General features: G+C 45.6%; 1 long non-coding RNA gene across 3 annotated transcripts; it reads left to right on the plus strand.

The window, feature by feature from the left end:
• The first annotated feature begins 455 nt into the window (after window positions 1–455).
• On the plus strand, window positions 456–3,254 carry LOC142583446 (uncharacterized). Of its 3 annotated transcripts, none has more exons than XR_012828630.1 (3): window positions 456–742; window positions 1,892–2,804; window positions 2,873–3,254. It is a non-coding gene; the product is annotated as an uncharacterized LOC142583446 (long non-coding RNA). The 3 variants fall into 3 exon arrangements; XR_012828631.1 differs by lacking the exon at window positions 456–742 and having other exon boundaries at window positions 1,718–1,926; window positions 2,730–2,804; XR_012828629.1 differs by lacking the exon at window positions 456–742 and having other exon boundaries at window positions 1,718–2,804.
• Window positions 3,255–14,399: the final 11,145 nt, after the last annotated feature.

Genomic DNA, 14,399 nt, shown 5'->3' on the forward strand with positions numbered 1-14,399 from the left:
AAAAAAAGTGTTCTCCTTTCTCATCTTCTCTCAGCTCACGCATGCGCAGTGATCACGGAGCACTCGGGGGCGATCATAGAGTTAGTAGAACAAGTATAGTAACTCTATGGGGGCGATGTTCAGGTGCGCCGGCCTATTTAGAAACTCTATGGTTGCAGTCATGTGGTTGCACGCGTGTAGGCGCCGGCCATAGAGTTTCTCACTACATTACCTAGAGGGAAATCTGGCGCTGCTGCGCTGTGGTATGCATGGGAATGCCGGTATATTGTGGATTCGGATTGGCATCGTTCTCGTAGAGACGGGACACCTTGAAGCATAGAGTTAGTAGAACAACTCTAGAGGAAAAGCTGGGCCGGAAAAGTCGGAACCTCTAGGGCGCCGCCCTGTTGCTACTGGTCAATGTGGCCAGCGCAATTACTATTGAAAGAGCTGAAAACAAGTACAGGTCACCATATAGTTTGTCATCTAAAAACGCATACCTGATGGCTTTATGAAGGTGGTTCGTCAATATTAAGTTTACAGAAAGCGATCGCTAAGTCCGTGACTTATGTAAATCACGATGTACGCATTCATGCAATAAAAGATGACGCGAATTTCGGTTTCGAATCTGTTTTTTGGATGCGTAGTAGTTTCGCACAGTTTAGGTTTGACATGCGATCGCGCGTCGACAGCGGACGCTAAGGCACACTCGTGCCTTATGTGCCACCGAAGCCCTGAAGTGCTCTGGCATATATCGTCACATGTAAGTAAACGAATGTATCTCCTTGTTGAGACTATCACGCGAGTATGCAGCTCTTGTGGTGCATCACAATCGTTTGAGAAGCGTCACAGTAGAGCATTTTTCTACATGCGAAGCGGTGTTTTTATTTGGTTTCCCTTCAGTAGGAAATTGCTGGACAGGCGCACCAGCGCAGTGGAATTGTGCTGGCGAAGCCACAAGCAACTCATAGAATCTGTTTAATTGTTGCACTTTGAACAATCATGCTTCTACAAAGGCCACAGCAGAAAAACAGTGTGATGCCGAGTATTTCTGTGCCACGAAGTAATCAAGAGGCGAGTGCCTAATGCGGACGAAATCGAGTGCATCGAGACTTAGAACGACAGAAAGCTGGGCTAGTTGGTAAGGATTCATTATGCAAAACAGAGGTGAGGAGTGCAGACAGGACACAAGAGTAGAGAAGTAGGCAGCGCTCGTGTTGTCCACTTAGACTCTACTCTTGTGTCCTGTCTGCACGCCTCACCTCCGTTTTGCATAACGAGTGCAGCAACCCACATAATTATAGCGTAGGCGTTTTATTAACTGTCCAATATTTTCAACACTTCCTTGCATGCCATTTCATGTGGCATATCTTTTCTGGTCACAAATATTTGTGCAGCGAATCTATTTGCATGATCGACTCCGCGCCTGTGGGACCGTTCACTTGCACTTGATGCTGAGTCTTTTACATGTATCCATAAACTGCAGATATTCACATCAGATCCCTGCGAGCATTTTCAAAATTCAATTATTTTAGACAACAGGCACATATGCAATACTGACATAATCTCGAATACCACTAAGCAGCTGGGACACATTTTTGTTGACCATACTCGCAGGTAAAATAAGTAGATCATGTGGACAGCTCCAGCTCATTTTCCTTAAATCAGTGTGTACAAGGGGTATGCAAAAATAATTTTTTTCTCGCGCACCGATGATGTTGCTGTATGAGGAAGAGAACCCACCACGCTAGTGTAACATATCTTGTACATCACACTAATATGTGCTTTAATTTACCAAGTGAGATGAGTTACTTTTATGGCTCATTCAGTCAAATCATGCTGCAAGCTGCATTCATCAATCTTCAATTGGATTTTGCAAATGTTTAATGAAACATGTTTCCCTTTTATGCAGATATGCAATGGCAAGCCCTTCCGTGTGTTCCAAAGGTAAAATTTAAGCTCTAAATTAAAGAAGACATTTCTAGTCAGAAACAAGCAAAAATGGTGAATGCAGAGTATCAGAAGCCCAAGGTACAGAAAATATGAGAAGTCTTAAATGATTTTAAGGAAAGAATGCTATTTCAAAATGCAAAATTCTTTAGTGGAGGTCAAGCAAGTCACTATAGGTAGAATACTCTGCAAAATTATGCAAGTGAGGGGATGTCAAACAATGGGTCAGGAAATGCATTGTTTTTCTGCAAAACAAAAAGCTGATTGCCATTACATGAGTCACTTTCGCATCATGACACTGCTGCTTGATAAATTCAGAAATAAACCAAAAACAAGACACGCAAAAATAAAAAACAATTTAATGATGCTCTATCCACACTGGGGTAAATAAAAACAAACACATCAAATCTAATGTGGACATATTATACGCTTGTGAAACACTAAAGGAAAAATTCAGTTTCAAGCTATGGTACTTGCCGCATAGATGTGGGGGGCCTTGCACTAATAGTGATGGTTACCACTGCATTTAGAAATTGAAAGCATTCACGCAGACAAGGATGATCCTTTATATTTTTGGCTACCACTTCAAATGCCTCCACCAAGTGTTACAATGCTGCACGCAGCCATACTAAGGATCTCGCAGCAACACCTGCTGGTAAAAAGCAGAAGCAGTCAAAGTGTTGGTGTGTTCTGGACACTATGTTTGAAAACTTTTAGGCAAGAAGAGTGCAAGAAGCAGACATAACAACTGCATTTATTTCCATAATTCCCCATTTGAATGGCCTTTTCTTTTCGCTTAGATAATGCCTACGCCTAGCCACAGCAGCTCCCTCATACAGACTCCGCAAGCCAAGAGGCCATGGAGGCAAATGCAGGTAAGAGGCAAGAAGCAATAGCACTGGTATCGACATTCATATAATTTATTTCTTTTTCTTTCGTTTAGGCAGTCAGCACACCTCGAACAGCCACCTTGACTGCGGATGTGTCTCCCTAGTCGCCAAGGAAACATTTGAGGGAAAGCGACAAGCAATGTGATCAGCCACTTCTCCATGTAAACGATACTGTTTCTCTCAGATGACTCCTACGCCTCGCCACGCCAGCACACTTGAGCACAGAGATGCCGCGGAGGCGCATGCAGGTCAGAGGCAAGAAGCAGTGGTACTGGTGTCGACATTCACCCAATTTCTTTTTCTTACACTGAGGCAGCCAGCACACCTCGAACAGCTACCTTGACTGCGGGTGTATCAGTAGATTCCTGTTGTACATATGCTCATAATAAACTTCAGTAAACTTGAACTTGATAATAAACTTGAAGGCAAATGGGACGTTGATGCATTGTTCTTTTGAACATTTATTGTACACATACAATATATGTTATACTTTGCAGTGCTACAGAGCGTATTTTGAAGCTTCCCCCTATATTTTGCACCTTTAATTACGTATGTGTTGTGTGGCCCTCAATGCAGTTCATGTTGTAGCAGCTGCTTTGTCTGTGTATCGCACATTGGCTTAAGCTTGTGATATCCATACTTCTCTCACATATACAAAATAAAGTTCCATGTAGTCCTCAGTGTTACAACAAAAAGTGAAAGTAAGCAATCCGATCGTGGAATTGTATTTATTACAGTGATTCCCATGACAGTTACTGACAAGTTGACAACTTGAACTGGTCAATCCGTCCACAGCCTCCTCTATTTTTCAAAAATAAAGGAGGCTGTGATCCGTCATGGCAAGGAATTGTATGTATACATTAAAAAAAAACGTGTGTGTGAGTGTTTGTAGTGGTGGGTATAGGATTAGGGCGGTACGAAAAATGTACCAACACCGTTCTCTAGTCCCATTCCGTTAAGGTACCGTAACAAGGCGTATTATGCATAAAGTTCATACAACCAACTCTGATATTACTACACACGCCAGGCGACGCGAGCTACATTTGCCATGACGCATTCGCGACTGCACCGGACGCCCTCCATATTATTCTCGTTAATCGTGCTCACTGCACCGAGGAAAAAGAAAGATCATGGGCGCAGGCGCCTTTAAAGTATCTCGACCTTGCGAGGCACACTGCGCGTGCCAGGGGAGCTGTCCGTGCGAACACTCCCTGGCACACACCTGCCTCGGCGGCCCCAACCTACGTACCGTTCTGCTTCGAGCTTTGATGCCCCCACTGTCCCTTGGGTGCCCTGGAGTTCCTGCGCCGCCTGCTTTATTATAATCTCAGGTGCTCTCCTGAGACTTCCGTTTGTCGGTTACATGTGCCCTACAGCTGGATCAGTACTTATAATAATAAAGAAACCCGATTTATCGTCGCGACGATAGATCGCGAAAGCGGCTTTTGCAACATACCGCGCCCGTGCGAAGAGAATTACGGAACGCCAACGAGGAATCTGACCACAGCTTCGAGCTCGTAACCTCGTCGAGTGACACTCCTGCAACAGGCGTGACCGCTGAAAACCGCATACCGCCGGAAACTTCAACAGGATCATCCCTCGGTTGCATAACTGCCACCTGTACGGTCAACATAGATCACACCCACACCGTCCCGCAACATAGAATAAAGAACCAACTTATAAAGCCCAAACACACGGCAGCACCCACACATCACGACACTACAAGCGCGACGCCATGCTACGCTGCTATGGTTGCCGGATTAAAACTGACTACTGTCACCAAGTCTAGCAAGCGTCTCAGGAGCTGGCAACCTCGGCGCGTAGCAACATGGCGCCGCTCTTGCGGTTCCCGATTTCAATGCATGGGCCCTATGGGTAGCTTGTCCTCTAGAGTCAGTATAGTAACTCTATGCCTTGAAGACGCGCTTGGCAAGTACCGTTCCGTCTGGAAAGTGTCTGCGTTCACCCGGTCGACGGAACGCAGGTGTTAGGTTCACCCAAACGTCACGTCCGGGATGTCGCATTCATTCTTTGTTTTTCGCGTCCGTGATGTCACATCCGTCTTTGGTTTTTGGCGGCAGAATGGCAAGCTCAAAGGTGAGCCACAGAACACCTATTGGCCTCGAGCTCCACCACTGGAAAAGCTGGCGCCACCGTCGGCGTGACGTGCTAGGAGGGATCACGTGGACATAGCGGCCGCGTCGGCTGCTTCGGGCGCGCCGAAGCGAGCTGAAAACGAGAGTAAATTCCCTCGTACGCTGCGGTCCTCATTTAGTGGCGAGATTTTCCCGCTTCGAGTGTCTCCTTTACAACGCTTGAAAGCACTACAATAGGTAGTGGCTGCCTTTGAAGGCGCACAACATGGTAGGCTACTGCTCGGTGCCGCAATGCCGGACGCACGCGACGGAGCACGGTGTCAGCCTTATTCACACGTAGCCGCAGGACAAGAAGCTGTGTGAAGCTTGGCTCGCGAAACATAAAACCGGCAAACAGTCATCCGCTACAACTCGGGTATGCAGCAAGCACAGACGCAAGGAAGATTTCTGCTACGGCGCCCGGTCTGCGATGTTCTGAAAACGCGCACTGAAACGCTCGCCCGAGTCCGCTGCCCGACTAATGTCCTGACGGTTTGGTCTATAAACTTGTCGATGCTGTAGATACTGCAAGTTCAGTGGAGTGGAAAGGCAGCGGTAAGAAGCACATTTAAAAAAAGCATGGCATATGGTCATGTTTGTGTTATGAATTAGTGCACTGGATTACAAAAAAGGAGCAGCGGGGAATTGCACGCTGAGAACACCGATAAACATACAGTGCGACGCAACTCGAGAAATAGTATTGAAAGGTCAAAGAATTTAGTAGAAAAAAAAGATTGAATCGTCGCGACGGCACATCACAGTCCCCGTAGGCGTCGAAGTCTCTACAATGAAATTATTTTTGAACAGCTCTGATAGCACCCACGCAACAATGGTTGCTTGTATACTGTCAAATGCTCATATTCTGCGGCCTAAAGCTCATGGCACGGTGCCAAAACGCGCGCGCGGAGAAAGCGAAACAGTGCGCGGACAAGCATGCAGACGCGCAGTCGGTCGCTGCGAATCTGCGCGATCGCTGCATTGAGGCTTCATTCTATTACGCTCCATTTAGTTATACAAGCACTATAAGAACATATTTCAGATAGTTTGCTCTCAGCATTTACCTACCTTTCACGCAAGAAGCCGGTTCGGGAGACTCCATCGCGGCGACTGCGCGCAGTGGCGTTCACTGTACGTATTCGGTAAAGAGATAGCGTCTGTAAACGATTGTGTGCTTTCAGTTTGCCCAAGATTATTATTTAGACAGTAAGAAACTTCTCTCGTTTCGAAAGTACTTACAGAAATGTCCGGGAGAGCTCGCGGGTGGTGTTTTCAGTGAGCGCTGACAGCAAAACCTATGAGGAGCGCGCCACGTGATCCCTCATACTACGCCAGCGAGGCGCTTCCGATAGATGGCGACTCCGTAACTCCTCGCCGCCAATACTGGGTGAGCTACGCTCAAACAACTGGACAAAGATTCGGATCGTTTATTTTTTGGGGCTTGTGCTAGCGTAAGCTATCGTAAGTACTTCACTTTTCCATTCGATGTGCCTCTACTATGCAAACCTACGCTTTCGGCTGCCTGATACTTCATTTCCAGGTTCCTTACCAGCTTATTTTCCTTGTGACGCATCCCGCGGACCGCCGCACCGATCAGCCAGTGCTACAGTGTACTGGTAAGAGCCTTTTTCACAATCACTTAAACGTAACATTACCTGGTTACGGTGCTGCTACACGGCAGAATGTGTAAATGGCAGATGACCCAAGTGCGGCATGTGCGCGCACTTGTTTAGAGAAAATAAAGAGTATTCATCATTTATCTCTCAATGTAAACGCACATTCCTGACACATGGTTCAGGTCTGCCGTCCGCCGACTAAGGGCTGTAGTGAATGAAGTCGCTAAATGAGTGCTTTGCGGCGTCATTGCACGCGCGGGAAACAGCGTTCGTTTACATAGTAATATGAGCCTTTACATAGCAATATCGCTGCGTTGTCAACAGCCATTCTCTGGTAACCTTTCTCCGCAGCGTAACGCTCGAGTGCTCTGTGCAGATGTGACAAAGGTTGTGTATGCGGTCGGTATTTGTGATTTTCTAGAAAGAAGCTTCATTACAAAGTGCATGATCAGGCTGCGTGGTCGTCCATTCTACTAGAGCGGGACAATCAATAAACGATACAAGCATGGACATACACATGCTGTTGCCAAATAACCCTTATGGTGGGTCCATTTAATACTGGTGATTTAATCGTGGATGAAGACTGGGATGTTCTCTTTATGTGCTTGATTCAAAGTAGGATACATCGAAACGTGGCCAACAAATTTTACTAGTGTTATAAGGTTTTGTGAGAAAGGGTGTTGTGTATTGCTTTGTAACGAGTGACTTTTAAGAGTGTGACATTGTCTCCCATCGCACGTGTATATCCCGGCTGGAAGTTATGTTCATGTGCTCAACAGTGCTTCAGGAACCCTCTGAGCGCTTACACATTGATATTACAGCCACTTGTGAATTCTGGTCCTAATGTAAGCATTAAGGGGTTTTAGCACTCCTCTTAGTGATAACCTTAGACGTTAATTCTATAGTGTATATTGTTAACTGCCAAGCTGGGTCTGGTAAGTTTTACATCTTGACACTAAGAACCTGTGGCATGATGAGTTTGCGCAAAAGAACAGTGTAGGTGCCATCATATATACATTCATTGTCATTCACGCACACTATTGGAGGGACTCCAATCTACATTAAGTACAGCGCAATCGGCGCCAGTACCAGTGGTTGCTCAATGTGTGGTTTGGAATTTACGCCAGTGCAATAATCAGTACCATCTTCAATCACGCACTGACTGGACAGCGCTATGTGAACGATATCCTTGAAGGAGTGGTTGATGAGTTTCTCAGCAAAGTCCCGCTGTCACATCTTCCACTTCTGCTGTATCAGCAAGATGGGCCACCTGCATGCAGCAGCAGCCGAGCACGAAACTGGTTGGGTGCTACTTTTCAAATAGATTGGAAGGCACGAGTCTGTAAATAGGCCGGCTAGGTCACCTGACCTCTCTCCGTTAAGTTTCTTTCTTTGGGGTTATGTGAAAGATTGTGCCGGACGTCAGATTAGACGGATGTCAGATTAGTTCAAGGTAAGGATAATGGATGTCTGCCATAGAATTCCGGCATTGGTCATCAAGAAAGCCACTAAAGGTGTGATAAAATAGACAGTACTGCGTAGCTGCAAAAGGAGACCTATTTGAACACGTCCTCTAGGCTGATGTTCAATGGGGCTTACGAATTAATAGATAGTAAGAGCACACAGTTTTTTTTTGTCTGTGTGTGTGTTTGTGCCGACATTCTGATTGCCAGTTCGGCTCATAGAAGCGGTATATTTAATTTCGTGAACGCATTGGTTTTGCCTTTTCTCTACAAGTTGGTCGCTTTCCAGTGTGTTTATTTCGCTTTTATTTGTTGACACGAACCTGTTTTTGCAGCACGTATACACTTTCATGAAAAATAAGACGCTCACTTTATATTGGCTTTGGTCTGAAGCAAGTTTCTGGTGTGAAATATAATTCTGGTGTGAAATATAACTTCGCCCGCACTCTTTCGATGCGGTGCGAGCAAAGTCTGGATTTTGAAACATTCTGTGCCTATTACATTGCTCTTCACATTTCGTGTGTGGTCAGAGCTGCACTTTGGCTGCGTTATCAAGGTGCTTTTGTTATCATTTATCAGTCGGCCTTGAGAGAGAGATAATAAGTGTGACGTAGAGAGAAAGGAGTAGCTGCGAAGCCTGCTGTTGGGGCTCCTTCCGTACCATTATCAAGGCGGTGCGCTGTCTCTTCGGGTTTGCGATAGGCAATGCAGTTACTTTCAATCAGCTTATTTGAGGGCACTGCTTTATGATGCGGGTGAGAGTTCACTCACGTGGTGTTTTTCATAGTTTGTGAGGTTATTTTCCAGTCGGTAAAATTGTACGCAATTAGTATGTGGCTGAAAACACTGCAGTTAGATGTCATTTTGGGATGCTAACAAATGCCTCATTGACACTTTGAAAATTATGAGAGTACTTCTCGAGTTAGATAATTGTAATTACCACATTAAATCTCAGTAACGAAAGAATTACTGGCTACTACTCCACTTTACTGGAAACAATATGCACTAAGTTTTCCTCGAGTAACGGAACTGTTTTTTTTTTTTTTTTTTAATCTTAGTGCATGATAGCTGTGGAACACTCTCTCTCTTCATCCCTATACCCCTTTCCCCAGTGCAGGGTAGAAAAACGGACATGCGTCTGGTTAACCTCTCTGCCTTTTCTCTCTTCTATTTCTCTCTCTCTATAATTCACTCAGTAACCGTAATGAGGCCAAGCCAGATTCACTCGAAATCAGAATCAACAGCAGTCATGTGCGGCAGCACTTATGCTCGGACTAGCAGAAAAATAAGAGAGGCTGCAGTTTTGCAGAAAGGCGAAGCAGTGTTAGTGATAGCCAAGTATGCGACAATTACACGAAGGAAGATTACACCAGCAAGGGGACTCAGGCTGTGAAATTGAACTGTCTCCTACTATGAGGTCTTGTATGTACTTAGCGCCGTCACTTCAGTGCTCAAGTCTTCGAGGTCAAGCGAAGTTTCTTGAAGTGCAAGAAATATATATATATGTGTGTGTGTGTGTGTGTGTGCGTGTGTGTGTGTGTATCGTAAGGAACTGCTTTATTCCAGCCAAGCTCGGACTACTACCTCGAGGATTAAACTGTGCTGCTGGTGATGATATATGCAGATGGAAAAGATGTGCAGATGATGAAGTTGAAAGTCAGGCATGTGTTGTGCCCATGCTAATTCTCTCTCGCTGTGGAAGCGGCCGCCTGGCAGCGCGTAAGTACTATAAAATGCGTCAAGTATTTGGTTTTAAGCGGGAGACATGCACTATCTCTGTGCCACAGCAACGGGAATCGGGTGGCGTTCTAACAAGCGAGACATGGTAATTGACAGGTGATGTCTGCTCAATGACCGTGGAAAGTCGAATAAAACACGAGAAATTTTTTGCATAAGCCAGGAATGCACACAGGAGTCCAAAGAACTTCGTCACCAGGAGAAAAAGTCACAGCACAGTGGGTCCAGTCGTAATGAAACTTGCGAGCGTCCTGGGAGACGCCGGTGTTAGGCGGGGCGAGGCGTCTGCACTCTGCGAGGCGAGACACAAACTGTTCCAAGAAAGGAACTGATGGGGGTACAGGAGTCGAAAGGAATGATACATCAAGAATGAAACTTGGTGAACAGCCATAGATGAAGAAAAAATGTTAAAAGCCAGTAGTACGTTGCGTAGCCATGTTATAGGCGAATGTCATGAACGGCAGGATTGCATCCCCGTTCGTGTGGCCAGGGTGGATGTACGTACATCGCAATCATGTCAGAGAGGGTATGGTGAAAACACTCCGTCAACCTTTTTGGTCTGCGGATGGTAACTGGAAGTCGTCTTGCAAATTGTGTTAGAGGCGCACAGAACTTCGGTAAGGATAGAAGAGAGGAAGACTGCTGCGGTCACTGAGGAGAACGCGCAGAGCGCTGCAGTGTAAGATAATGTTGTGTAGAAAGAAATCGGCAATTTCAGCAGCAGTCCCGGATGGTAGAGATGCTGTCTCCGCATAGCGTGTTGGTCTATGGCCGTTGCAATCCAACAATTTCCATGTAAGGTCATGGGAAGAGGACCGTACAAGTCTATTCCGACTACTTCAAAAGGCGAAGCGGGACAAGGCAGAGGTTGTAAAGAGCCAGAAGGAGCTGTTGGGTTTGCTGTGACAATGAACGCAGGGTGCAACATACTTCGCAACGGCTGAAGATGGGCCAGGCCAGGAGCAGCGACTTCATATTCTGAATAAAGGGAAAATGAGACATCCACCCGTTCGTAGCAATTGCTATAAAGGAAACCCATACGGGTTCCTCGAAAGAAAAGGCTTTTCTTTCGAGGAACCCGTATGGGTTTCCTTTGTAGCAATTGCTACGAACGGGTGGATGTCTCATTTTCCCTTTATTCATTACTTCTCTCCACCTTGCGGGTTTCCGCAGAACTGCTACGTCAGACTTCATATTCTGTTGTAAGTCTTGTGGTAGCCTAGATGACCAGTCGTCGCATGATCGTGAAAGGCTTCAAGCACCTCACATTGCAGAGAACATGATATGACCGGGACCCATTTGTTGCCATCGATCTGATAAATGTTGCGATGTAAAACCCCATTGTGCAGCTTGAATTGATTAAGTTGTCCACGAAGTCTGGCATTTGGAGGCGACGAAGAATCTTCCATGCGTTGGAGAATAGTTCAGCAGTATGGGTCGACGCGTTAGTGGGACACAAGGACAGATGGGCTGTCGTGTCTTAGCCATTCGAGGGTTACAATGGGTAAAGCCGATGAAGAGGACTCGGGACGTACACAATCACGGAGAGGTTATGGTGAATCGACATGATTCGGCAGAGGGTCGCAAGAGAGAGCATTGGTGTCTTGATGCTTCTTTGCAGCCCTGTAGGTGACTTTGAAATCGTACTCCTGTAGGTGAAGCACACAGCAACCCAGGTGACCTGATAAATTCTTTAGCGATGAAAGCCAGCACAGTGTGTTATGGTCGGTAACGACTGTGAAATGGCGGCCATGAAGACATTTTTGCACTGCCCAACAGCAAGGCACTCCTGCTTGGTTATGGTGTAGTAATTTTCTGCACTGGTTAGTGCACGACTAGCATAAGCAATTACTCGTTCGCGGAATGTGTTGTCACATTGCAGTAGAATGGCACCGAGACTGACTGCTAGCGTCGGTGTGAAAAATGGTGGGCGCGGTCGGATCAAAGTGGCACAGTACTGGGTCTGACGTCGGGGCATGTTGCAAAAGCAGGAAAGCATGTTCACATTCGTCGGACGAAACAAAGGGCGCATTACTGGCGAGGAGTTGATGGAGCGGGGACGTAAACGTAGCGAAGTTGCATATGAAGTGCCGGAAGAAGCAAGTCCAGGAAAACTGTGCATGTCTTTTTGACGCAGTGGACACAAAATTCGAGGATGGCAGTAAGCTTCTCGGGGGTCCGGTCGAATACCTTCTTTGCTGACTATGTGCCCCAGAACTTTGATGGCCTTGCTGGCCAAACTGCATTTGTGTGTGTGTGCGTCTGTGTGCGTGCGCACGTGTGCGTGTGCTGAGCTGCAAACCAGCATTTGCAAGACAGGCAAGGACTTCATCAAGATGTTGCAAATGTTGTCAGAACATGGTTGAAAACACAATGTCATCGAGATAGCACAGACAGGTTTTCCATTTCAAGCCACACAAGACTTATCGATCATGCGTTCGAATGTGACAGGCACATTGCAGAGTCCAAAAGGCATCGCACTGAACTCATAGAGCCCATCAGGGGTAGCAAATGTCGTTTTTGCTTTGTCAGATTTGGACGTCGGTATTTGCCAGTAGCCTGGTCTAAAGTCAAGGCTAGAAATATATTCAGCACCGTGGAGTGAATCTAGTGCATCATCCATCCGTGACACGGGGTAAACATCTTTGCGCACGATTTTGTTCAGCGCACAGTAATAGACGCAAGAACACACTGAGCTGTCTTCGTGACAATTGCAACGACATGAGTGTCAACAGCTCAAGTGACAGTTGATCCACGAGGCAACAGTTGGGGTTCGATTTGGTTTATTGCAGTAAGCAATGCAGACCCCTCAGAGAAGCGAATAAGGCCAGGGGTAATCAGAATCGCTCGAGATAGGGTATAGTCATAGGGTAGAATGAATACGCCGCCATCCACAATAGTACAGGAGTTGGCACCTATAATCTCTTCTCTAGGTGGCCAAAGAACGTAATCGGAAGAGGTGACGAGACAAATGCGTTCTTCGAGGTTAGGAAGAGAACTGCCAGTGGCATCCAGTTGTGTGAGGCGCTGACGACAAGAGATAGAAGCAAACGCCAAAGATAAGAAGTCCCACCCCAAGATGAGTTCATGGGTCACTCACGAAATACCGCAAAAGCAATGTGGTGAAGAATTTAGTCTATGGACACATGAACAGTACACGGTGCGATTGGACGAATAATAACGTTGGCCGCTGCACAAAGAGAAAGGCCGGAGTAAGGCAATTCTTGTGTTTTATAGAGTCTCGAACAGTCACATGGCAATAATCGCCAAGCGTCTTGTAACAGGGATATAATAATAATAATATTTGGGGTTTTACGTGCCAAAACCACTTTCTGATTATGAGGCACGCCGTAGTGGAGGACTCCGGAAATTTTGACCACCTGGGGTTCTTTAACGTGCACCTAAATCTAAGCACACGGGTGTTTTCGCATTTCGCCCCCATCTAAATGCGTTGTAACAGGGAGCCACCTCAGAATTGCACCAAACAAAGATGATGGATGCAGCCAGTCTTGCCAGATAACTACATTTTGACTATTCTGTATTGTTTGCATTTTTTTTTTGTGCAAAAGGAATTCTCGCAGAGAGTTTTATCTTCAGTGGCCTTCAGTTGACGTCATCTGCTACAACTAGCACATAAGTTAACTCCATAGCACCACTAGGATGGAGACATTGTGTCGTGGGATGCTTCCTTAAAAGTGGACAAGAAGATTCTAAAGGAAAAGTGTGAGATGGTCACAGTAATAACCAAGGCATTTGGCATGGGAATGACCCAGCTATGAAGGTATTATCAGATGTGGACAAGCATATAATACTAAATGGCGCCTTGCACGAGCCCCAAGTGTCAAATGTAATGAGTATTGTGCATTGAAAGGGCCAAAAATGTTTTGTACATGCAAGGGAACACTATGGGCATTTGATAGCAGTCGCTTAATGTATTACATTAACAGGAACCAAACAAACTCCCTTAGACATAAGCATGCAGCAAATTCAAGGACTAGATGAAGCTTCAAAGAAGTAACTGCATTTCATGTAGGATAGGTGTGAATGACCTTTGTGCATGAGATCAGTGACAAAAACACTAAACGAATGCAGTACAGTGTCTGTATCATATCTTGTGCAGACCAAACTAGCCTGGAGTTTCAGCGTTCCTTGTCAGTTCATTTAAATAGGCACTACATTGTTCAAAGTGCAATATTGTTCTACAAAACATAATATGCAAGATGTAGCATGCTAACCCTCGTGGCTCAACAACTACTGAACCGAAACCTCAATGAGCAGTGAAGCTTCCTTGTAATTTTCATCATAACCATACTTTTGCTCTTGAAAGTGAACCTCTTTAGTGAATTTGCTTGTGTATTAATTTTTCTTTAGGCAAGTATTTTTTATACATGTTAATGTCTCAATCCTGCTTTCTCTTTCCGGAGCTAAACAAAATGCCTCTTATTTCAATTTGATCTTTTGACCTAGGAAGCCATCATCTGGTGCTGTGTACAGTAAGCACATGCTTCGGGCAAGGAGGGAGCCAGCACCATATCTACATCAGCAAGAACCTCGGTGCTCAAAATAAACATTTTCTGTGCAAATAACTGTCTTTTTATACTTCCAGCATGAATTAATAAGTTTCTTTTGCCT

The sequence above is a fragment of the Dermacentor variabilis genome, chromosome 5 (assembly GCF_050947875.1).
Source record: "Dermacentor variabilis isolate Ectoservices chromosome 5, ASM5094787v1, whole genome shotgun sequence".
Classification (NCBI taxonomy): Eukaryota; Metazoa; Arthropoda; class Arachnida; order Ixodida; family Ixodidae; genus Dermacentor; species Dermacentor variabilis.